This window comes from Accipiter gentilis, chromosome 15 (assembly GCF_929443795.1).
Source record: "Accipiter gentilis chromosome 15, bAccGen1.1, whole genome shotgun sequence".
Lineage (NCBI taxonomy): Eukaryota > Metazoa > Chordata > Aves > Accipitriformes > Accipitridae > Astur > Astur gentilis.
The window spans coordinates 22,648,696-22,675,852 of NC_064894.1; the positions used below are offsets into that span (position 1 = coordinate 22,648,696).

Below are 27,157 nucleotides of genomic sequence, written 5' to 3' on the forward strand. Positions count from 1 at the left end.
GATATCAGGAACAGGGAGCAGCAGGAAGAGATAAATCATCCCTCTCCTTCTCCCAGGAGATAAAGTTGTTTATAAACAGAATAGAAGGATGAGAGTCCAGGAAGATAGGAAGTTAGGAAGAGGCAATTGTCATAAGAGCAAAAAAAGGAGTGTGATGGATGTAAAGTATTCTGTATTTTTATGTTTTCTGCAATTGTCTCAACTTCTTACTGTGCAGTTTCTTAACAGACCAAAGGGTTAAGGATCCTGATCTAGTTCAGGCAGGAAGAATACTAGCTATTTACACCTCTTAGTTAACTAGGAGCAGACATAAAAAGAGGATACTGAGTTTGGAGACAAAGCAGATGTTAGTATTATGGTACCAAATCTCTCGTTCTCACCTGAAAAAAAAAAGAGAGTAGCAGCATTTGTGGGAGGAAAGAAGGGAAAAAAAGGAGTGTGGGTGGGTTGGCCAGTGGAGACCAGGAATTCAGAATGACACCTCAGTGAGTCGCTGCCCATCATGAGGCCGAACTTGGCAGCATGATGAACCTCTGCTTGTTGTAGCTAAGAATTAGCTTGTGTGCTCAGATATATGAGTGGCTGCTTACAAAGCAGAGTATCTTTCAAGCTACTCTTGTATGTACAAGTAGAACAGAACAGGAAAGAAAATGGAAGAAATGACAGAAATGAGACAGAAGAGAGGAGCTAGGAAATCTGAAGAATAATGAAAAATAGACCAGTATTAAGGATAAATTGTATTCTATTAATAATGCATACCCATAGATAGGGAACATGTATTAGTATGTGAGATCAAATTAAAGAGGAAACTTTTCCTCCTATATTCTCAGAAAAGTAAGGATTTTTACTATCACAAAGTAAACACTCTGCATGTGGCACTTCAGTTTTGAACAAATCACACATTACCAATGGAAATACAGGAACATTTGTGTCTTTTGCATGTGTATCTGTTAAAGAAAATGTTTACAGCTCATGTAACATTAACCTTCTCAATATTTTTAGCAATGTCCAGCTCTGGTCAGGCAGAAATAGATGGTATTTTCTAAAATAATAAACTATTTACCAGTGATGACAACTCTATGTTCACCTTGATTAATTTCAAGGGGGTGACCATAAGGTAAGGATCCGTGGTGGGCTAGGGAAAACATGACTCCTTAGATTAATAGTGACTGCAGGCCTATATAAATATTTAATATACTGAACGAAACACTTCAGCAGAACACACACAAAACATCACCTCTGCAAATATTTCACGGGTCGCTTCCTCTTCTACTTGTTTTCTATTCCTGTGGCCTATGAGAAGCTTACTGCAAAAAATTAAAATGATTTGCTAGCTAAAGATAGGTCTCAAACTAAAAGGCGGCTGAACAACTAGAGATTCTTCTAAGGAAGCCAAGCGTGGCTGTTGTTTCTTCTAGTCTGATATAACGAGGCAGGAACCACCATGCACCCTCCCACCCTCGCATTTCCGAGGTGAGATTCCCATGCCAAAGGCTGTCAGGAAAAGCACAGGACTTTTAGCTATATTTAAAAGGAAGTTATAATTTCAAAATTAGAGGCTATTGCTGCTCTGCCACCTCTTAGCTGAACATCACCCAGCCACCCCACTATCTGTGTTTCACAGTGGACCGAAGACCTACGATGGCCAGCCCAGAACCTCAAAGCTGCAGATTTCAGGGCTGACTAACTAAAGTCAGCTTCAAGGTGAGGCTGTACCTTTTCTTGAAAACCTAACTTGTTAACTAATTTTTCCCAAAAGCCTTTTAAGCGAGCTTAAAAACTACCATTTCCTGACACTCCCCCCACCCCCATCTGAAAGAACAACCCCATTCAGCCTGTCCCTAATCTTCACCCTCTTGCTTCCTAGTCCTGCCTCATGTCCCACTGCAGCGTCCTGCCTGCAGAACGGCCAAGGCTCCCAGGAGGGCAATGCCACAGCCAGATGCTTGCGTGGTTTTTTGCATGTAGAGTTATTCTTGCTTCTTGTTGAGGTCCACAGACACTGGAAGAGAAAGCCAGGCTATTTTAATGTTATTTGTTCTTAGTGGTGTTCCCAAATGGCTGAGACCAGCCCAGACCACTTCAACCTTGCTGGTACAACCGCTCCCACTGCCAGAGTTAGCCCCACTCTGCAGTCCTTGCCTTGTCTCAGCCCATGCTTGCAGATCCCTTCCTGTAGTAAAGGGTAACAACACCAAAAAAATGAGAAGCGCATGGTATGTGGCAAAGTTTGCAGCCTGACTTCATGAGGACTGCTAACCCATGACATGTGTTAGAAAGGTGTCTAGATGAGGGTAGTTTGAATGACCTTCCATAGTTTTGTATACGCAAAACTTGGAAACAGCATTTCTTTCTTTCCTTGTTTTTTCTTTTCCTTCTGGTTTTATGTTAGTATTTACATCAACACAGCAATGTTTCCACAGTACACTACAAAGCAGGAAGGATGTACTTTGAAGGTAGGACAGGATCTATTCCTACATTTTAGAGGAAATTATTTCTTTCTCAAAATAATTCACTTCCTTGCTTTACATTACCGTACTAGTTTGCAGTGTAACAGACCAGATTTATCAAACCGTATGAGATCAATTAATTTGTGATGACACTTTTGCAACCCACGGGCTGAGCACTAAACCCATGCAGAGGTAACTACCATTTGTTGGGAAAACATACTCAGTTAAATCAGTCTGATTCTTCAGAACTTCATAATCCCTACTGCAATGTGTGAACATCTAAAGTGAATATTCCACAGGTGGAAAAGTCTGTTTTGTTCCATCGTCCAGAATATCTTCTTATAGGATTCATGCAACACGCTTACCTATGCTTGCAAGTAAAAGACAGAAAGGTGATATAGTGATTACTCAAAGCAACAAAATCCACATTTTTTCCTCCTGTTAAAGATTTACATAGATCATTTGTTATATAAGTATTGCCATGGTGTTAATATTTATGGGGAGACAACTTATCAGTGGGAAATTACCATAAATTTTCTGGAAATCTCCATCTTCACCTGTACTCAGATTGCTGAAGCTACTGACCCTTACACATTCATTGGTCATAAAAGCTTGCTCTTTGCCATCGAAGTATATTTGTGATTATTCTATATACATTATAACTATTTGCACTGAGCACCTTCTTTTCCCAACAAACTTTGCATACTCAAATGCCTGTTAAACAATACCTGGGGTCAACTCACACACCTCTAAAATACATCCCCTGGTAAACACATCATAAAAAAACTGCAGAACAATTTACAATGGAGGAAATTGTTTTGTTGAACTGAATATAGCTAAGAAGGTGGGAAGTGGGATCTGTTCAGAATGCTGCTGTGGTCTAAAAGAAATGCTGCCACCTAATTTGAAAGGGAAGTCAAATATTGGAGTACATTTTTATTTATACATCTGATGAGGCTTAATTGAGTCCATTGCCTTGCATGAAACATGCTGTTATGTTTGGTGCAGAAATGAAATGCATAATGAAGAAATAAAATACAGTCCATAGATATTTTATAATGACACCCAGACTACAGGTTGCTGATAAACTAAAAGTCGTACTCATCTGTACTGCTCCACCAAGAAGACATTACAGGTAATGCCCTTTTCTGTAGATCTCAAATTAAAATAGCTCTGGAGAGGAACTGAAACTCTTTTTGAAGCTTTAAATGCACCAGCTACTTTGAGGCATTTGTTACAGGAACTGCACACTGAGAATAACAAATGTTGTTAATTCCAACCTCTGGGTCTACAGTTGCAAACTTTCCAGATGGGTACAGATGGACCAAGAGCTGTACGTAGACTCCAGTTTTGCTTGCTACTTAACATTCCTGTACAGATGCCACATCCACACTTCAACAACAACCTGATGGACAATGGGAAACTGCAAGCAATAAGCACCACCTGAATGGGGTAGGGGGAAGACCTATGTGGAAAATGAGGCATTTTAAATTGTATCAGAAAAACAGACAACAGAAGAATGTGACAATAAGGAAGATTTGTAACAGAGTATTCACTTTTCATCTTTATGATTAACTTATATGTCTAGAAAATTCAAGTTATGCGTTGTGTGCTTTCTGCAATCTCATGATTTTTCTAACTTAAAAGTAGTGTTCAATAATAACTACTTCCACTGTAGGTGATGCAACACCTTCTGTTAAGCTTATCATCATATTTTACTACCTATAATGACAGTCTTACTCGCCCGGGATCTCACACTAGCTATCCTGTTAATACAGCTTTCAAATCACATATATACCAAGTACTTTTCATGGCTCTGGCCTATGGAGCTTCATAAACCAGTTCCTGGATGAGACTGCAGCAGTGTATTCCCAGTCTCCAGGTATTAAAGAAACATTAATAGGAAGACGTACCGAGAAGGGCCATCGGGATAAGACCCAAAGAGTTTAAATGCTGAGAAGAGAGTCAAGTTCCATTTGGACACCGCAGCGAGACGTCATGTAAAGGCATTCATCTGCCTCTAAGAAGCCAGCACAGCTGGAGGAAACAAAACCTACCTGTACGCACAGTTTTTTGCCATATCAATAGTTCAGCCATACGGTACCAGAAAGATGGAGAGCAACTTCCCCGGCTGGGAACGCATCCTCTCCCGGTACAACGTGCGGGTGGTGCCATCTAGCGAGCAGGGACCGACCCCCCCCTCTACCCCCTTTTTCTCTGTTTATTGGCCTCCATGGAGGCAGGAGGGCCTTGGGAAATCAATCCCCCATCTGCGCCCATTGCTTTAAGGAGTGATGCTAGTGTTCATATTTATCCACCTCACCTATGGATAATGATGCCTGTGATCACGTCAGAAAGAAAATTTCCTTGTAGGCAGTAAAAAAATGAATTCAGCAAGGAGCCGCAGCACAGCTTTCGACTTCTTGCTATTAATAACATGGTTTTTGCCAATCTGAACAATATACAACCTAGGGGTCTGACAACTTCACCAAAACAAAAGAAAGAGACACAGCCTGCTGACTTCATGCTACTTTCACTGCAGACCATCCCTCTCCCACTTGTACCAGCTAACCTGCCATAGGGATGCTGAGAGAGGAACATTCAATTTCTAATGCTGTTCTTTTGAGCACAAAGTCCTGTTTATTCTATTGTAGTGCTATCAGCTTGAGAAGAAACTAAAAAAAGCTGCTTTTTGGAAATTTATCAAGATGTACAGACTCCATTAAGAATGTTTAAAAAATTGCAAAAATAAATTAACTAATTTTGTGCAAAGCCTGTGTGTTGAGTTCATCACTCTTTTATGGAGAATGGAAAAGAAGAAAATATTTAAAATTATACCTAAAGCGCTGTTGGAAAGGTCCTTGCTCGTCAGCCTGTCTGCAAGAATTTTGGAGTTTATAGCCCAGGGAAATGTATTTAAAAGTTATGAAGAAAAATCTTCCAAGTGCTCTATTTCTGATTCTGCATTCTTTTCTCTCCTGGTCTGATTCTCCGTCTGTTTTAACATTATCCAAACAAGGGCAAACAGATGAAAAGTAAACTTGTAAATATCACTTAATGTAAAATAGATCCCAAATGAAGAGTGGCTAGCCCAGATTAATTCCAGGAGTGAGCATGAGGAGGAAAAAGGGTGTCTGTAAGAAGAATTGTGCAAGAAGCAATTATTTTTAGCTCACAAATTTCTCTGGGATTCCATATTTTCCCCTGTCCTGAATCAGGATTAAACAAAAGCCCTTAAAAAAAAAAAAAAAAAAAAAAAAAAGAAGGGAGAAACACACGTGCACATGGACTGGCACTTGCTTACTGCGCACAAGTCCATTTTGCAAGCCAGGCAGAAGTACTGTTTCTGCCTTGCTGGAACATGGTTCCAGTATGCTGAATCCTGGTGCTGACGTGATTTTGTTTTTGTGATTTATCTGACCCTCTCCACTTCATCTGGCAACAGGGACCCAAACTTTACAATACCTCTCTGCGTGTGGGTGTCCTAATCATCAAACTTGGAATTAGTCTCTGCCTCTGTATTCCAAGCTTATCCTTTGGAAATCTCCGTTAGTCCAAAATTCTAACCTAAATCCGGCAGAAAAGGAATGACATGAACACAGGCCCTCCTACATGCCACATAAATGTCTGATTAAGGATACCTGTTATGCTTGATCTCTCCTTTTTTCTCATTCTGATCAGAAATTAATTAACTGTTAATGGGAGATCGTGTACTCTCATGGCTGGTTTCACTGCCATTTTCTTGTAAGAAATATCTCAACTTTTAGTCAGATTTTGTTTCTATGAAGGAGCTGCAGAGATGTGAGCACGGGCAATCCAAGTTGATAGCAACCTAGCATACAAGCTTGAAGAAACTTGGATGTTAAAGCAGCTACAGGAGCTACATCTACAATTAGGACAGTCCAGTCGAAACTTTTTTGAAGATACATTTGGGTACACGACCTGGTGTGCTCTGGCTTTAAAAGAGACCCCTCGCAGCAAGGGGATGGTAACATACTCCAGATAGATTGTATGTATTTGGACAGACCACTTTGCCATTTCAGGTTGTCTATAGGCTCTGTCAGGTGAGAACTCTTGGCTTTCTGAGGCCATTTTTTCTTATGGATGTCTGCAGCTACTAGCAGGAAATTCTGGAAATTTAAGGCAATTGATACACTCGATGAATATATTTACATGAGAACAGAGTACCTCTTACAGCGCTGTTGAAATGCTGTTGCTGTTTCTGTTGATGCAAACTTTACAGGGCTCAATCTCTCTGGTCTACTGAAGTCATATAATACCTTTTTACTGAGCATAATACAGGAAAAAAAACATTTCTTTATTCCTCTGTAACTCATCTGCTTGCAGTTCATCAACTACAACAGTATACAGTACATCCATTTTACTGTTGGAAATGATCCTCTCTCTTGCTAGCTAACAATCCAAACCTGCTTACATAAAAAACCCCAATTACAAAGGATGTGGACTAAGGTACATATTTTGAAAATACCTATATTAATTGAAGAGCTATAAAGCTACTAAGAAATGCATGATGTCCCCTGAGCAGAAAACAACAGCTGGTTGTTCTCAAGACTCTCCTCTACATGGTGACAGTGCTGTAAAGCTCAGGGCTCATTTCTGCCGCTGAGAAGGAACGTCTGCCTCACTGACATCCTGGGGCAGAAGCCAGGAACAATGCCACTACCACAGCACCCCGAACCGCGGGGATAAGAGCAGAGGCCAGAGGACGCGGCTGAGCCCCTGCCCTACTGTGCAGCGGCTGGCAGCCTGGCAGGGGGTGGCTGGGAACCCACACCACTCGTTACAGCAGTGGGCACTCCTGGGCATCCTCCTGCTACCCTCCTGGGTGGGTGGGCTGTGGAGCAGGAGGGTTTCTGTGGACCTCCACTCCACCACCGACAGCCCTGTTCCAATTCTCTTCCCCGGCTACTACACCCTTAACTAAACACTTCTTTGATGAGAAAAAACAGAAGGCAAGAGCCTGGTTACCATTCGAACCCTCATTAGGCTGCAAGGAAGAAAGTCCTGCCACTCAAATCCCGCTTACATGGGGCTAAGCCAAACAGGACAGAGTATTTATGAAAGTAAATACTGCATGAACAATTTGTATTTGTAAGTATGGTACATTTAAAATCTTTGTAGAGGCAGATTCCACAGAGCAACAAAACTCTTCCCTGAATATTTATGGAGAAACCAGATGCCACACAAACAGCTCTTTTGTTTTCCAGACTGCAGGACTGGTTATTAAGTCCCAAGAAAACAGACACGTAAGGAGTCCCGCTTCCGCTTTAGGCTTTAAATTACCATTCATGTCAAAGGCAATGACATATACCGCATGTTTGCATATAGCTCTATGCATTCTGCAACGAGACTTATCATTTTAATCCTCATTCACTTATTTTTTTGGACTGACATCTAAACATTAATGTCAGATTCTTCTGTTAATATTGTGCTATATGGGCTTTCTTTTATTACCTCCTTTCTACTAGAAGATATGAACTGAGTTTGGAAAATGTATCTATAATTAATGCTGGTCTCAGACCATTTATAGTTATATAGGATACAAAGTAGAACTCTCTAGTTTATCATTAAATTGCTCCTTATATCTTAAAATACATTAGCAATAGTAGCTATGTCAAAATTGCTTTTTTAAAAGGAATTTCCCTGCTGTATAAGGACTCAAGCAAAAAGAAGTAGAAATAAGGTTTTCTTTTTCCTTTTTAAATGGAAATTGTCAGGCATCAGAAACCACATGAGTATCAAAGACATAACTCTGTCTGATAACACTATACCAGATATATGCAGATCTTTCAGGAAATTGGTTGTATCTGTATTCATTGTAAAGGCTTCTATAAAACAAAATCTTTATGTGCACATATTACATATGTAAGTGTAAGATGTACTTGTACAGAGAGACAGATACACTTCTATGGAAAATGCCATCATACCATTATAATTACAAATTTATGGGCTAGTGGATAGAATAAATCAGTTACTGTACTTAAAGAACTTTTAAATTTTCAGGTCTGTGTATAAAGACTTTAAGAAACTTTAGAGAAAGGACTGTAATTTCTTATGTGCTCATATAATTGTTAGACATTTGGATTACTTATGGCTTTTCCACATGTAAAATTTCTAAAAAATTGTAATTTTACCACTAATGGAAAAAGGAATACAAAATAAAGTAACATCAAAAATTATGTAGGAAAAACTCAGAAACAAAAATATCTTCAGTTGTAAATAGAGATAATTTTCATATAGAAGTTCAGCTGCAGGAAATTCCAAGTCTCTGTAGGCACTGAAGAGCTAATGTAATGGAAAGCATGGAAGCACATCTGTCTAAAAACATATGAAATCCTTTCGAGAACATCCTGCCATGAGATGGACAGCTTAGTATGAATAGAGTCAGACTACTAGATAAGATAAGCATTTTAGAATGCCATAAATACATCAGAAAACCAAAAAGAGTAGCTGGATGACCTTTAAAGGTCCCTTCCTACCCAAAACATTCTATGATTCTATGGAATTGTGTGGTGCTTCAGTAGTATAAATTACCTAATTGCCAAAGATGCATGTACAAGTGGCAATCATAGTATTTACTTGATAATATGAAATCTTTGATATTATTGCTTATAGAAATGTATTTTTTGTGAAATGTAGGGATACACTTGGCACATTCTCTTATAATGAAAAAGTATAAAAAAATACATAAAATTGTCTTTGGATTTCTCTTTTTGCCTTCATACTCTTCCCATGGTTAGACAGCCAAAGCCTCTGTGACAGTAAAAGGCGATGTGATGCTGATTTTCTCTGAAAATTCAGAACTTTTGGCCTATGGTTTATGTCAGTATCCCAGGATAAGCCAGGGAATCCGATGTAATGCTGTTAGTATTTACTCTCTTCACTCATTGCATACAAGAAATAAGGTCTCTAATAGATCAAAGATATAGGAGGTTTTGCCAGTAGTATGTTTTCTGTATTAACATAATCAAACAGAAGGTGTCAAAGCAAGGATGGACACACAATGCCTGCATCCATCTGTTACAACTTAAACCTGCCTTTTGCAGACATTCAAACTGTGGCAATACAATTTTACTGCTGGCTAGAATGACTAAGTGTACAATAAAAACTTTACTAGAAAGTAAAACGGAGGCGCATATAAGACAGTTAGCAATTAGAAGATAATCAAGTGGAAAAATATGCAATAGTCTAGAAGAATGAAATATAACCTTGTAAGTGAGAACAACAGAAATCCACCCAAGAATAGTCTGCTGTGGACAGACTGGGTACAGGCAGGAGAGGAACAACAGTCAATATTAAGGTAAGCTGCAATATGACTGGAAAAATCAGTCAGCTGTGATGTGCCTTGATGTGGTAGCTATTCAGATGTCAAAGATGAATGACCGGTGTGTGATTATAGTATGACTGGCTGCTGTTCATGAAATCAGTAATGTGACTGCATTTATAGAATATAAACATTCATTTACAGAAATGCGTTGTTAGAAAATATGAGGACAGCAGCACACACTGTTATGAATGGAAACATATAGAAAAGCTATAATACAAATTTTCTTGGAATTTTTATTTATGAACCTTGTGCTCTTTCATGATTAGCTCACCACAATCATTGTGTTAATAAAAGTCTTTCTTGGTTTATCCTGGATCTACGGTTGCATTCTTGCACAAATATTTTTGCCCAAAGAATGGGAATGCTATATAGAAACAAAAGGTAACATGCCACAGGCTGTCTAAATAACTTTATCTGGTTCTTTCTAGCTATATATACTTTGATATGTGTGTATCTGTTGGTACTTGAACACAGGTGACTATGTACTACTAAGAGATATTTTATAGATTGATAGAAGCATGCCTCTTAAGGATTTGTTCATATTACCATGACAAAATTCTTACCTACTTCAATGGGCTAAGTGTCTTTAAGGATTTTATCCTCCTAAATATGACAAGAGACAGACTGAGCATGTTACCAAAATTTTATATACTCAAAAGACACAAGCTGATTTTGCTCCTACTCCTGCTCTCATTATAATTTCTGTGTTGCAGATGATTGCAAGTGATCGAACAAGCAAACCTCAGTAGTTGCCAGCTGGCAGCTGAGAACTTGTATCTGCACACCTGCTTCCTTTTCTCCCTCGTTCAGGCAAACGTTTTATTTCACTGTGGGGACAGGTTTAATGTGCGCATATACAATCAGTCACTCCATCTCACCTGGCAGGCAGTAACTTTTTATGCCATTTGCAAGCCCAGGAACATGCCCCACGTAAAATGCCAATCTAACACCTTTCACAGTGCTCACCTGGGAAGTTTAAACTCTTCCTTTCCAGCTTCTTTAAAGTGTCCTTTATGTGAGCCAAACAAAATGGATATAGAGATGATTGCAGGAGTCCAAGGCTGGGAAAAGCACTCTGGTTTATTAAGCACAGAGAACTAAACCAAACAGGTGACAGTATTTCCCCACAGTGCAGTAAGAAGCTTGTCTGAGTGACTTACAATCTTAGGCACGCAAGAAACATTTCCATTGCTACGCACAAAGTTCATCTACACAATACGTGTCTCATATGTTACTCAGTCAACCTTATTTGAGTGTAAGCATGTATCCAAATCCTAAAGTAGCAGAACTACATCACTCCAAATGAAAAAAACAGAAAAGAACACTGGCTTATTCAAAGTTTTCTACCATGTTAAGGTAGAGACTTTTTTCCCCCCCCCAAATAATGCCGTAATATGAAATACCAAGTTCTTGTGTAGTAGATGAGAACTTAAGGACCATAAGATGTCTTACACTGATCAATTGAAGCAGGAGTTCATTTCTACAGAAACTGTTCATTCAAGTTCAAGAGAAATTTCAATTTGGTTGTTCACCAATAGTATTTTTAGTAAGGACACCTTTCTTACCACAGCGAGAGAGCAATTAAAGTATGTAATAACCGACTAAAATTGATACAAGAGAAATACTTTGGATAGTTGTGAGGGAGCTTGTAATGTCTCTGTCATTATCTTTAATCTGCCTTTTCCAGGCATCACTCAACCTCCTGCTTTTTCAAGTATTTTCTGTCACTGCTATTGCTAGCCATATGACCTGTTCATGATGGCCTGGTCCTGATCCATCAAGGAGTAAAAGGCATTTGTAGCATCAGTTTCACTGGGAGCAGGATTAAACCCTTGAAATACCTTGTGCCAGATGGATACAGAAAGTTACCTTCTCTCCAGAATTTGGTATTCTTAAAAATAATTGCAGTTCACTATCAAGTATAATGTTCCCCAAACAGGGAACAATTTAAATTAGAAGCATGCTTACATGCCATTTTTTTTCCTAGCTTGACAGATACAAATAGCTTTACATTATAAACAAAAACCCAAACCCAAACAACAAGCTACGTTTCTACACAAAGTTTCAAAAATGAGACTGATATATTATTTTTCTTTAATTCCGTAAGCATAAAACCTGGGAATACAATGAAATAATACAACAAAATGGGAAGATTATTTATAGGGAAAATGGCATTTAGAGCAGTACGGGAAGGTATGTGTATTGCTTTTTGTATTCATTGCAATGACACCTGCGTATCTCTACGAAAACACTGATGGAACAAAATCTTATTTTACAGTAAAATACAGTAAGTTTTTAAAATAATTTTACAGAACTTGTGAAGAAAAAAATTTCCTCATTATTATGATGTAATTAAATTACAGCCTAGATTCAAATGTCACTAAGCACTGGCTCTGCTGAAACACCAGAGGGAGCAAGTTTCACAGAGGAGTGAATGCTTTTATTGAGACTCTCCCAGCTACTAACAGTATTTCATCATTTAGCAGGATGCAAAAGAATTTAGTCAGATTACCTGCAATGGCTGGGGATATGCCAGTGAACAAAGCCCTTCAACTTGTGATGAAATATGTAACAGGGAGCCATGAAACAGCAGAAAAAGTGAGGATGTGCTTCATTTGGATAGCTGCAGGTTTTTATACACAAAGTTTAAAAATACTGACTATGGGGTGAAAAACTCACAGTCTTGCCATCTTTATCTAATAAAGATTATTTCAGTACAGAGAGGTTTTTAAAAAGTGAATCACACTTCTCCTCACAGCACAAAGTCACAGATTCAGTTGTGAGTCACATCTCCTCTAAAAGAAGATTTTTAGAAAAAGCCATAGAAATGATCGAAGTCAAACCCACCTACGCAATGAACTGAATTACTTGGAACCCCCACATTCTCTTGTCCTCCATTAGGGACTAAACCTAGGCAAGGCTCAAAAGAAAAATCCCCCCAAATCAGTTGTCTCTGTGGTGATGCACATCTGAAAAACCTAGACCTGAATCCGAAGTGACCTTGCTGCTGAGTCCTAACCAGGAACTGAAATGGTTCAGCTGCTCTTCAGGACTGACCAAGTGACACTGTATGTCTGCATCGTTAATACTGTTTAAAATTTAGCAGTGATAAAAACCCTTCTGTGTCATTACACTGGGTCCAGATTTGGCCAGAAGACATTGCCGCCCACCACATGGTGAGACCCCAAGGGATTCTCATCACAACTGCTGTCCTGTGGCTGGTCATGCCCTGCTCCAGAGGGAGCTCTAAAGTTAGGATTAGTCTTTCCATTACCATTAGTGCAATTTTACCTTATGGAAAATTTTTCATCTTAATTGTTCAGATTACTGATGGTCTTTCATTTTAGTTTAAAATAGAGCTTTTTCATTTTAATTCCCTTTCCCTCCTGAAACTTATCATAGATTCTAACCTGCAGCTTCTCTTTGCCAAACCATAACATTTTAATCCCAATCCACATTTATTAAAAAATGATGTGTCAGGATATGTTCCATCTCTATCAAAATTAATTTATAGGCACTGAGTAACAGTTTTATATGTAATGAAGAAAATAATCTTTGTTTGCTGGGACTGGGTGGCCAAGAGCTCTTTGCTCGAGTTCGTAGTATCCGCAGGGGGCAGATGTAATTGTTGCTATACAGAAAAGATTATTCATCTGCTTAATTGACTGTTATACACATGCCTGAAAATTAAAACTTGATAATATTTTATCTCATGTCTTCTAGTGGCACTTCCCTTAGAAATACTGACATACAGTGAAAATCCTTCAGAAGCATCCCCATAGTTCACACAAAAAAACAGGCTTGAAGTAATATATACTTTTGAGCAATCAAATAGCATTTAATAGTGTGGGGTACTGAAATTAAATGATTCAGAAGCTAAATAATGTAATACAAGAAAACAAATGTTTCACAGTGCAGCAGACCGGGACATCTTTAATAATCACAAATTTGTTAAAATCCTCATACCTGTATTATATGAAGCTTTACGCCTAGCTGTTGGCCTGACCCAATAAATAGAAGGATAGAAAGAAAGTTGTAAATAATTCTAAAGTTTCGTGCTCAGCAGATAAAACTTTATACGAGCAATGTATTTAGTGGCTAAGTGTCAAAACTAACCCTTATGGTGTTAGCAGCTCAGTGACTCTAAGGCAAAATAATATAGTTTTGTTAAACTAATCATTCCACTGTTCACCATGGTTACGTTCAAATTCTTAAAGATTATCCATCCAAGTTTTGCCAAATCAGAAGTAAAACTTTTATCTGGTTTGTCAGTTTTAAGTGAACCAAAGATACTTGAAGAAAATGTCCTCTGGTGCTTTTACACTCCAGTGGGACTGAGGGATTGCTGTCCGACAATGCACATCATCTTATTCCTTCCTGCTCTCTCCAGCGAATGGTGCCTGATGCACACTGTCAGCAAGTCACACCATATATATAATATGCACAGGAAGGGCTGTTCCAAACAGAAGAAAACAGTTTGTGGTGGTTTTGGAGTCTGCTTTCAATCTAAGAACAATGAGTTTCAGAAAAGAGGCAGGAGGAGCAGAGGAAGTCACAGGGCCAAGCCTCGGAAGGGGAGGGAGAAGGGAAAAAGAGCTGCCTCGAGTGAGTTGGTGTTTCTGGTCAGTGACCAGTAACAGCAGCAGAAAGCAGAATTCACGACAGGTTTTTTTGGAGCTGATCTGATTGATATTGTAGGAGCAAAATGGCTCATGTAACATTCACTCCAAACACTCTATTATCACATGGCAGAAAGGCACCGATCATCCCAGGGATTTGATCATCACAATTATTGCAAGAAGCAAAGATCCGGGTGCAAGGAGCAAGCAAAAGAATGACTAAAAGACAATACTTTGCAACATGCCCTGTAGCTGTTAAAAGTCTGAGAAACAAAAAAAGTATCAGAGAATGCCTTATTGCTCCTAGCCACGTTTGGGCAGCATTAGGAGGATTTCTAATGACTAGACCCAAAGTGTTTTTCCTGCTTCCAAAGTACAGGTTGAAAAAAGGAAAACTGTCACGGTATCTGACAACGTGAGGGCTGCTGGGGTGCAAGCACAGCCTCTTGACTGGGGCAGTACAGGAGACAGACACATATGTGGAGAAGGTCACACCATGCCAGGCCTGCCCAATGTGACAGAGATCTTCAGAAGCTCATCCCATCATGGGGACGCCCCATGGCCTCAGCATTCCTCTGCTCAGGGTACATCACCACTACACCGTGCACATGGCTGTTTAGAAATTAGGGAGGTCCTGACATGGGGTTTTAAGGAACCCAAAGTGAACACAAGTCATGGCTTCTTGGGCTCTGTCCACAAACTACACCCTCCTATCTCCTTCCCATTATTTTGTGACTTGAAGGCCTGTTGTTGGGGTAATATTACGCTGTGAAACACTGTGTTGAACTTTTTCTGGCAGTTGCCTTCATAACCAGCTTGAAGTGCTGAGTTTTACTTCACAGCATGTAAAAAGAGTATATGGCTCTTGTAGCCCAGTGACCACAATGTTTCAGCTCCCACAAATGGCATGGTAGCCCTTCACTCCGGACGTACCTTTTCACGTAAAGTACCAAGCTCTTGCGTTTCCAGGAATTCAGTGCAGTTACGTGAGTTTAAAGTTTCTATGAGAAGCCACTTGAGTTCTCTTATTCTTTGGATCATTGATATTCACCTTATCCAAGCTCTTACGTTTGCTCATGGATCTGACACAGTGGCAGCTTGCGGAGAGAGGGCTCCAGGCCAGCGCTGTTAGCAACCCTCATCCAGAGAAAGGCCATTCATACCATGACAGCCACCTCTGGGTGGGACAGCCTTGCAACACAGCTTTTTCTAACGCATCCTTTTCTCAGAGGAATGATATTGTGACTATAGTTTGCAACTAGTACAACTCCATCACAAAATTGGTATTCCAATTGGTATTCCAGGTCTATGGAAGAACAGTGAGCTTTAAAGACTGGAGGGTATATTTGAATGAAAGAAATATAACTCTGAGTTCATAAACTCCACAGAGCGTTTTTTCCTCCTTGTGGTAAGCAGAGAGGTCACTGCAATTAGGGAGTTCGTACTTCACCTGACCTTACTGGATAAACTTACTAGCTGTCAGATCACTTTGCTTGCCCGTTTTGAACTCCAAGGAAGAGGCTGTCTGGCACCTACGCAGGCTAGTGAGTGAGACCCAGCAGCGCCGTCACTGCCTCCCTACTTGAAACAATCCTTTCCAGCCCTCTCACATACCACACAGGTCTCGTAGTTCAACTCTCAAGCTCCCAGAGACCACAAAATATTTGGCAGTGCAACAGGTCTAAGATCTTTCCTGTTTGGTTTTGCTCAGAGCTCTATAAGGCAAATAGTTGGTGCAAAGGCATAGGAGACTTAAAGGATTTCAGCAGTGGCGCTCTCCCCCTGGGTTTTGGTTTCTCTTGTTCTCTGTGCAGGCAGCTGGCCGGTATCCTCCGGCCGTTTGGAAGTTAAGTTTCCCTCTGAAATACACATTAATGCCGCACACTGGCTTTCATGCTGGAAGGTGGATGCATGCCATATCCCCAGTGACTGGACATATTTCACACTGTTTTCAAATTTACCAGCAAGACAGTTCGAGTCACCTTCTAAGATTGATGTAAGTTACCAGAGTGATAACTTTGTGTTAAAGTAGTTATCTGGCTTCCTTACAGATTTCTTTGACACTTACAATTCTCCAAAAATAGCACATGATCATGTATCATTTTTTGGTTTTAGCTTTGTCAGAAAATCAGTTATAACCACTATCAATATTTAGCAGACACTTATCTGTTTTTCATGGAAAATGATTTAAAATTTTTTTTCAGCCTACTTAAATTGCACACATAACTTCTGGTTCCTTTTCCTCTCCCATCCCTTTCTAAGTCTTCCAATTTTTTCTTTTTAAAAAGAAGTCAATCTCTTTTTTCCTAAAGTTTGATAGCAGTTATAAAGTAGCTGGCACTGCACACAGAGTCAGCTCCCATACAGACTTAGATCCCATATCCCATCAGTATTCCTTCTTTTGTTTTTAACCTCATTAAAAAGTACTATAACAACAACACTATACATCCAGTTTCAAAGAACTTTATACATTTGACCATAAGAATTCACTCCAGGTTTACATTTAGCAAGCAAGTTTATATTTAGCAAATCTCTACTTTGGACTTATAAAACAGTTTCAATAACATCAAACTATATAAATGCAAAAATAAATGTACCTTAAAGTATCTATTTGATATAACAATGTATGCAAATAACATATTCTTTTTTTTTTTTTTTTTTTTTTTTTTTTTTAGGAGGGGAGTTGTTTATATTGTCTAACTTTCCCAAACCAGTTTTCCTGATTTATTAATGCAGAGACTGAGGCAGGTCCAGGTGGTGACTTAGAACAAGAGTTTAATGCAGGTGCTAACTCTGTAGAGAGAATATCACAGAAAGCTCACTGCTGATGTTCTACTGGCAGCTAATTGCTTCTGCTCAAGCTAAATAATTAGCAAACTGAAGTGTACTGAATAAATAAACAAAAAATATTTTAAAACCCTAAACAAGTCACCTTTTAAGTTACTTCATCCACCCCAAGAAATCCTGAAACAATTCACTGACAAGACTTACCCAAGGAGAACAGAAAATATTTTCCAGTTCATGAGGTCAGGAGTAAGTTGTTGGTGATCAAACAGACCTTTCATTATTAGTTTGTGGGATCTAGTAAGTATTTTTTTCTTGAACAGTTTTCTTTTCCAGAACTGGGAAGTATTGGTTTCCTTCTCTCCCCTGCTAATGACTAAGACACAGTGGCTCTGCTAGGCTGGTCAGAGGCAGGGAGGCAAGAAGAATGTGTGATGTCTCCCAGAGAGATTATTTTCTCTGGACAATTTAAAAGTGGCATGAAAGCAACTCCTGTCCAGGTCAGCTTTAATAGGAAAGAGGATTCTTGCCAGGGATTGTGGTTACCCTCAAGACTTCATTTAAATCTCTTGGGAGCACAAATATAAAATTCCATTAACAGCTTGCTATATTTTAGCTTTCAAAACCAAAGCCCTACTGTGCTTTGTAATGTAGAGGAACAGCAAGGATATTGAGAATATTACTGCTTTTTTAATTAATGAAATCTACACCAGCAAAAGTTTGGAATATTGTTTGAATCACAAAGGGGTACTAAAGGCTCAGTTATTTCTACTTCTCTTTACTCTTTTTTTTTTTCTACTAAGAAATCTAGAACTAAAAATGAATAAATCAAGCACCAACAGTGTTGTCTTATTAAAATGTGCTTTCTTTCTTTCCTCTTTTTTTTTTTAAATTGCGATAAGAATGTCCCCTTGTTGTCATTCCTCCCAGGAACTAGAACAATATTCACTTCTCCTTAGGGGAGGGAATACTAAAGCAGTTGCAATACAAGCACCTTTGTCATCTTAATATCTTCACCAGGTGGTTTCTCTTTTCTTTTACCGCTCTCTTTACTCTCCTTAGAATAGGCAGGTAAGTTCACAGAAGTGTAACAGGATAAAACCTAAGCTCCACAGACATTTGTATCAGATCTGCTCTAGCAGATCGCCCAATTTTGCACCAGGTCAGGTGTGGACATAATCACATTACTTTCACATTTTCCAAAGCACACTATAATAAGCTCTTTATGCTGACTTGATGACTTTGTGCTGGTTTTATGCTAAACAGATCAAATACCCGATCCTTTATAAAGTTTGAGTGGTGGAGGCCTCAAAGAAAGCCAGCTGGGACAAAGTTAACCTGATATTTCTGGAGAGAAATCTAATCAGCAAAGTGATTTTACCCTATGCTAGTGCTTTATGTCATGCAGTGTTCTGGATCAGGCATTAGGAGCCTTAAGCCAGCTTCAGTTCATCGTTGAACCTAAGAGCATCCTCATTCAGGTTCAACTTGGAAGTGTTTGAAGATGCTCATACTCAGACACTAAGGATGTTTCTAAACGTCCCCTTTTACAGTTGACAATTGTGCCAGTTTTAGAACATCTACAATAGTTTCTACTTCCTGCAAACACTGTTTCTGTGAAGGCTTTGCTTTGTTTGAGTTTCCATATTGATTACCCTAATCTGTTTCCCTTTGCTGCAGGAACATTTGCAGGTGCAAGCGAATGCTTGGCAAAGTCCTGAAACTACATGAGCTCACAGAGAAGAGCAGCGCTGGGAACTCCCGTCTACCCCCCAGGTCTTCCAAGGCAGATTTTCATTGTCTTCATCCCAGTGTCATGAAGAAGAGCCAGAAGCTCCCAAAGCAGTTAATGGCAGCACTGATGGGTCACTTCTGGGACCGGTCCTAAATAAGAGCTCTCTCCTGAGACATGCATACAGTCCCAGCTACGTAATGTACAGCTACACTGTGAGTGAGCAAAGAGGGAGAATGAGAAGTTTCTCTCTGGGACATGGAAATTTCCTGGCTTTGCAAGAAGAGGAGAGGACTTGGTAAAAACCTAGCCTAGTACAAGAACAGTCCTTAAGATGGGAATCACCCCACCTAAGGCTGACAATCCCTAAATCTGTGCAGGATGGCAAGGCTTCTTTTATAGTTGGTGGAGACAAACGGGTGTCTCTAGCATGCTGCTCCTCCCATCCTAGTGTACACACATGTCTAAAATAGATCATGTGAGTCACACGCTACAAATGCCTGTTTCTTTCCTTTGCTTAAAAAGGAATCTAGACAACAGATGCCTAATTGTTGATGTCCAATGTTCAGTCACATGAAACCCAGTCTGGCTGGAAGGATAAGATTTGTTCAGCTGGGCCAGTTAAACATGAACATCTCTAAAACAGGAGATAGCAAACAATGGTTAGGCAAGAATGAACTGGATTAATGAATACCAAATGACTAGAGGCATAAGACTGTCTGAATATGAATTATCTCCTTTTCCATCCTCTTCCTGCTCTCCTTCATGAAAGATGAATGTTGACCATGCAGATAAAAAGGACACGCCCCAAATCTTGACTGTTTTCTGCAAGTACCCATAATTTGGGGAAAATGAGATGTCTTAGCTTGAATACAACCAGTGCCAGAGGGCATGGAGATGAAAAAAAACCTCTAAACTAATATGTACGCTAAGCAAAGTTAGGTGGGTTTATTCCTTTTATGTGCATTTACTTTTCTCATAAAATTTTGCAGCTATGCTCTTTATTACGAATTCTGCAATTAATTATCTGTATTTCATTTTAGATTAGGCTAAACTGAATGAAAAAACCCCAGGGTAACTAGCTGACCCCAATCCTAAACATCAGGATACTACAGTGGGTAACAACAGGTGTTTGCTTCATTCTACAACCTGGATTAAGGAACTAGTAATATGGAGATTTTTGAAAAATGGTCTCTCAGTGACCTCTTATTGTCATGCAAAGCCTTTTGCATACAGCAAATAGCACCGAGTATTCCCAGTGGGGCACGTAACAGCCTCCGTTCACATTTGCAAAAGAATATTAGCCTCTGTACTTCATTAGCAACTTTCCAAAGCCTCATTGACTAAACATTTGAACAAACTAGCTAAATAATCCTTTTTCTCTGAGCTAAATAATCCTACTTCTCTCCACTTAAGGCAGAAGAAAAAATACACAGCTAAGCGTCATTGATGGCAAGGTGCTTTGATTTCATAAGAAAATACTCAGTTGTGATATTCTTTGTAACTGTACTCCCTTGTTTATTGAACTAGGTTGCTAGGATCATGGTCCAGTTAGTTCAGAGAAACAAATGAGGAGCAAACAAAGCAGCTACGGTCCAAAATAGCATTAATCAATTGTATTTCTCCTTTGATGTAAAGCAAACAGCTCAACACGTTGGCCTCTCAAAGCACTTCTAAATCTAGACAGCAAAAGGCCCCATACTGTCATGCGAGAGCCACATCCACTGTGTGGGGCATGTGTCTACAGGCATTTGGTCTTTTTTTCCTTTCCACATCCATCTGGCAAACTTACAGCACAATAATTCCGTAATTGTTACTGAGCAATGTAATGCCACTGCATTATCTTCTTACATTTCCTTTGCAAAATGTCTTCTAGTCTACTACCTTTTAATGACTTAAAATAGTGTGTTTATATCTTAGTCAAAATGTTTTGTAAAAGTTATTTGGTCACTAATATCAAAGCCTTTTTCTTTCTACTTAAGCAATGATACAGTCACTGAAAACAAGCTTTGATTAACCAGAAACCCTCTTAAAAGTTTGCAAGCAATATAAGCATAATTTTACTATTAAACATGCATAGCTATTTATTTTACCTGTCAAATAAACTGCTTAGCAGAGAAGAAATAATTTAAAGCACCTTTTCAAGAGCTCCCTTGAGATGTATTTGAAAATACCAGTCCTCTTGGACAAAAGACTGCTAAAAAGATCAACACATTGATGAAGGACACCTGAATTTATTCATATTAAACTTTCATATTTTAATTGGAACTTGCATCTCAAGGAAAGGGAAATCCTTTAATATAATGTTACCAGATCCAAATGGACAAATAATGATATTTGAAAAAGCAGGTAGCCTAAAATGACTGGGAAAAGAAAGAACTGTCAAAATGGCAAAATTAATTACTCCTTGAAAAAAAGATGCTCAAGAAAATGCCTACAACTCCTTTATCTAGTGGGGGAAAAAAAAAAGGTAGCTCTAGGGAAGAAGTGGAACAACATGTGATGCCCAAATTAAAAGGAAGTCTTCAGTGAAGACAATGTGGTAAGTGTATGTCCATAATCATAGTGAAGGCACAAGCAAAGCTTGAACAGCTTAATGCACTTGATCTACTGACAAGCCCACTTTCATATCAGAACTCTGAAAAATGGCCATATAATACCAGATCCAATAGGAAGGATTTTTAATGAAGATGTTACTTAGGTAGAGCTACAAACTATATTCAATTCTTAACAGGATTTGTGCTAACACCAGAGAATAAAAAGTGATTCAAAACTCTTTATCCTTTCACACCTCAGGCTCTATGTTAATCTTAGGATAAAATTTGAAGGAAAGAATAATTAATGGCTTGAAGGTAAATGGACAGTAGAATAAAATGTAACATGGCTTTAGTAAAGGTAGGTCATGTCAGAGTAGCCTGATTTTTTCCTTTGATAGGATACCTGATTTTCCAGACAAAAGAACTGCACAGAGAGATCTGATTTTATCTGAACTTCAGCAGAACATTTGGTAAGGTGTCACAATGGAGATTACTAGGTAAACTAGAAAAAAGGAACATTAGAAAAAAAACTATGAAGGTGCTGACTAAAATGACTGTTGCAGAGGAAATGCCAATGAACTGTGCTGAAAGGGGAACCTCTGGGCTGAAATCAGATTACTCCAGTAGTGCTCCTCCTGGATTAGTCTTGGCATTCATTTTGTTTACTATTTTACTTTGTGATTTCACCCCTAAAATAGGAATGAATGCAAGAAGTCCACAAAAAATGAGAAGCACTGCCAGTGTGAAGGAGGAAGAACACCACGTGAAGGGAAAAATGGACTGGAATAGTAAACGTGGGATGAAACGTAATAGTACAAAGTACAGTATCCTGCAGTCAAAATGGGATTAATTTCATTCAATCCATCCAACACCTCTGCACCTTCACAGCTGTGGAGTCTCCTTGTATAATCACTAGAAAGATGTGAACAAGTCTGCTGGTAATTTTATATGATCTAGTTTAGACACATCTAAATGGAATGAATGGAGATTCTTTGGAGATTATTCCTTCTTTCTGTAGTTACTCATAGAGAGCATTTAGGTGCCTAACTTTTAAAGTTCTACATTTGATGAGGAAAATCTCCCCAAGGAGTATTACAAATTTTCACTGTAGTAGCTCATCAGCCAGAAATCAGACAGGAGGAAAACATGTATTTTTTTGCATGACCCAGGACTCTGTAAAACACAAATAACTTCTTCAGACATAGTACACAAGGTAAATTAAATTGAAATAGCAAAAAGTTAATACAAGTGTAAAAAACACTAGTGAGATCTCATCTGAGTAAATATCTGGCTGTCCACATTCTGCAAGAGTCTGTCAAAACACAGACAGCCTGTCTTGCAAAAAATCACTGCCTGAGCAAGAATCATGTGCATAGTTAAATACATCATATCATTAGACCTCCCCTGCAAGGGAGAAGGAAAACTTAATCTTAAAAAAGCACAAAAGCAACAGGCTATAAACTTGCCACAAACAGATTTAGGCTGGAAACTTTCTTAACCATCAGAAGAGTGAGGTTGTGGGACAGCCTTCCAGAGGAGCTACTGAAGGCTTCAAACCTGAAAAGTTTTAAAAGTGAGCTGAACCATTTTATGAAATAGGTTATATGACGCAGGGCCTGAAAAGAAGAGTTTGTACTTGGTGCGCTGGGAGGATCTTGCTAGCTTTATGTTCACTTGAAAGAAGACTCAAGAAGCTAAATTCCTAACTGTAATTTGGATATGGGCTGAAATGCTCTGGAAAATCTTTATTTTAAACTTTAACCCCTCCCTCCCCCCCAACCATCTCCCAAGCTCTTAAAATATTATGCCAGTGTACCTTAGTATATTTATACAGGTTTTCAGAGGGAAATAACAGATTTGTCAATTCTGATGACAGTAACAGAACAAATGTCTGAATCCAAAGCTAATGTTTTTCTTTATGGGGGCATGTTAATCTAATCATATCAAACATTTGCTTTTTGGTTATATGTTTTTGGTGGGTTTTTTTTTTAGAAGGAAACAAAGAGAGTGATCTGAAATATACAGATGAGCCTTCCCTTGAAATATGCTCAAATGCACAATTTCTTTACAATTTTTTTTTTTCATTTGGACAGATAAAGCACATTAACTTTTTCTTAAAGAGCTTTTGTTCACTTTTTTTTTCCCCCTTGAGCTTTTTTGGTATATACACATTGTTAAGCAAATTAAATAAATAGTGAAATAATATATATCGTAATTAAAATAAATATTATAACTTAAATATGTTTCAGTAACTATCTTTTTGCAATTTCATATGAAATAGGTTTAAAATTCATTATAAGATAAATCTACTTAAATTCTGATGTCCTTATCTGAATTTGAAAGAGAGCTTTAAGAGTTTCAGCAAAAAATTGAATTTACAAAGCCTACAACATAGCCACCAGATGGTTTTGTAGCACGTGCAGTTTAAATCAGGTCAGTGTAAGTAAAGAGTCAACCACTGTGAAAAATCAGATTTTATTTCTTCCCCTAGGACTTCAAATCTCACTCTGTCATATGCCAGTCGGAATTGCAGCAGCATCAAGTAGCTATGGACTGAATCTACCTTTCTCTTTTAAATACATCTTGTTGTAGTACAGATCTTGGGTAGCACGTGCTGAAGCAAGCTCTTTATGATAAAAATATTGGAATTGTAAAATAAATGTATAATAAAAAAGAAAATTGTTAGTCTTCAATTCCTGACCTTGTATTACATTACCTCATCCAAGAAAAAGGAGGTAGTTAATGAAAAAACTATAAATAATATATTACACTTGATGTATCCCCTTTTCTTTCATACATCTTTGAAAAGTCCTTTGGAGCAAACATACATTATCTTGATTTTACAGGGAAATGGAAAAAATTAAAAGTTTAAGTGGCTTACCCAAAATCACACAACAAGCCCTCTGCAAAATGAAAAATACAGGTAAAATCAAGATACCTCTTGATTTTTCTGTGCTGTCTTAACAAACAAAAATGCCCAGCAAACTCAGCAATACCAATTACTTTATTCTCAAGGATATGTACATGTTAAAATTAATTATTTCAGCTGTATTTTTCTGCAAACTGTTTGAATGTGGTCATAAAAAATAAATCTGTTAATTTAAATTCTGTCTTTATCAGGGATCTTGCTTGCACTGTGCTGAGATGCACTAATAGTATGTAGTCAGAGCTGTATGGCAGCTGTAGGTACATGCCCTATTACCTCTAGCTACAGCCTGAAGTATTGCTTTCATACAAGAAAGCTTTCGCCATACTCAGAGGACTGTGGCCGTGTATCCCTTACATGCTTATCCCCACCCTGCTACATATATATATGGTAGAATTTTGCTTGCCTAATCAAAACAAGGGCATCTGATGACCCTATGGGTTTCTGTTGCATAGGCTGACTGAATTTTAGCTGAAGCTCATATGGTCCCTCCTCCACTGGATTTCCTAGAGCTTATTAGCAAATGAGCTTCTTCCATAAAAGGTACTAAACCAGATTTCTTTCTTTCATCTGGTTACCAATTCTTATGAAGCTTTTTAGGAATTTAATGATATTTGAACTTGTAAAACTCCTTTGAAATTTCCCAAGGGTGTTCAATATACCATGTGACACCCACAGAAGCTACCCTTTTGTGTTCACATAGACTCCATCTATGTTTTCTACAAAAGTCAAGCTAAACATTTAAAGATAGAAGACCTCAAATAGTGTCATCCAGGATTGCTCTGTCAATCTCCAAAGGTGCCAAGATAAGGATCAGTATAATAGTGAAATTGTGACCTAAAGCCAAAATTGTATAGAAATGTGACATCTGCATATGATGATAAAAACAAGTAAACACTGCAAAGCAGGGCAGAACAGCAGGCGGAGGTTCCCTCAAAAACTGGAGTGTAGGAAGAATGCACTTTCAGAGATCAATAAACATTAATTTAATGTTTAGTAACTTGACTGTCTTTCCACACTACACATTGTCTTGCCAGCTATATATAAATAGAAAAATATAACATGTGAACATGGTAATGATTAAAGAGGTAATGACCAATTTTAGCATGAACTTGCTCTGCTCCTTTACAGGAAGCTACAGTGTCTTTTTTTCCACATTGAAGACATAAGGATATTATGTTAGGGGCAACCTTATCAAAAACAGACATACAAAACTATTTAGATGGTCAGTCTTCACTATTGGGTCTCTATTTGTAACTAGATATATTAGCTATTGAATACGTATATCTTGCATAGATAATTTTAAAATAGAGCCCATGTGAAACTGTACCCGAACTAATGGTGTAAGTTGAAGCCTAGTTGTAACAGGCTATGTGAATATGGTTTTATGGTTAATTTTTGAAGCAAAGCTGTACACTTTCTAGGAGAGCAGAAAATCACTGCAAGTGTTGGTGTCTTCAAATTTCATATACATTCAGAACAAAATATAGTTTCCATATTTTTAATAGAAATGTATAGAAAAACAACAAACTGACTGAACTATATATGCCATTACTACCTTATTTCTGTCTGTCTATGTATCTATCTATATTTTCTAGTTAGTTTTACAATACTTTAATATCATATGGTAACTTAATTGAGGGAACAAGAAAGAAGCCTTAGCTTTAAATCTCTTTACTATTGACAAAGTCAGCTTCAAGCTCCAAGTGCTTTTTTTTCCTCCTGCTTATCTGTCTGTGTATTTCTATGAAGAGTCTCACTGAAATTTCTAGGTTTCTTATGAATGTTAATGCACTGATTTTCCAAACATGCCAAGGGCTCTATGGAAATCCAGCTGGTAACAGGCACTGGGACCCTCAGGCTGGCAGTACTTGTTGCCCTGGTTAGAAGATGCTCAGCAGCCTGATGGAGAATGCACAGATCCTTCTCCCGAAATGACAACCTTGCTCTTCCACCTTTTGTACCTTTGCCTCTGTTAAAGGCTTATCATACTTACACGTTCCAGCCCAATATTTGCATTAACCAGTTCCTATGTAGGGTACAGTAGGAGCCATTTTATGCCCATGGGACTAAGGTCCCGAGATAACTGATTCACATAATGTGAAGGAAGGCCAGATGGCAGGCATTCCTTCGCGCTCCACCTGGGCATTCAGAGTAGTATTCATTACAAAGCTTTTCCTAATGAGCTTTAAATACAGTGTTTTTACTTTTTTTTTCTTTCTTTTCAGGAGCAGCAGCAGCACAGCTGTGATGTTGAAACAAACTCTGGCTCATTAACAGCAGGGCAAGCTCCAGGCAGGTATCTTTTAATGGATGAAAAGTTTCCCATGTCAGTACTATTTCAAGAGGGAAGCTTTTTTTAAGCAAAACAGACAGTCAGAAACATTTTGCAGTACCATTCCCTCAACACACTCACTCACATGTAATTTCTATCATTTTGCAGCTGAAAATACTGCAAAGTAACGCTCACACCAAGCTAAGAGTGTATTTCTTTTATTTTGCTCATTTCAGGTACATGTTGCAGATATGTGTTGTATATTCTTTCATTCCTAAACACAACACTGTCCTCTCCCAGCTTTGTTTATCTTTTCAGAATTAGATTGCATTTTTATATGGCACAAAACCTTAAAAAGCTGCTTAGGCCAGGCTAAAGCCTGGGATCAGGCCAAACCATTTTAAGAAGATCTAGGAGTGTCTAAGGACCTAACATATTTTTGCAAGGTAGACTTAACGCATTTATAGCTTGGTGCTTGCTTGAAGA

The 27,157-nt window shown here is 38.5% G+C and overlaps 1 protein-coding gene and 1 long non-coding RNA gene across 5 annotated transcripts in view; one reads left to right on the top strand and one right to left on the bottom strand.

Annotated features, from left to right (window-relative positions):
* NT5DC1 (5'-nucleotidase domain containing 1) overlaps window positions 1-27,157 on the bottom strand; it is a 149,767-nt gene that overhangs the window by 55,639 nt on the left and 66,971 nt on the right. The window lies entirely within an intron of this gene.
* LOC126046007 (uncharacterized) lies at window positions 525-26,692 on the top strand. 4 transcript variants are annotated; one of them, XR_007508189.1, is made up of 4 exons: window positions 525-1,704; window positions 18,882-19,231; window positions 22,169-24,393; window positions 26,625-26,692. It is a non-coding gene; the product is annotated as an uncharacterized LOC126046007 (long non-coding RNA). The 4 variants fall into 4 exon arrangements; XR_007508191.1 differs by lacking the exons at window positions 525-1,704; window positions 18,882-19,231 and having other exon boundaries at window positions 19,238-24,205; window positions 24,317-24,393; XR_007508190.1 differs by lacking the exons at window positions 525-1,704; window positions 18,882-19,231 and having other exon boundaries at window positions 19,238-23,043; window positions 23,962-24,393.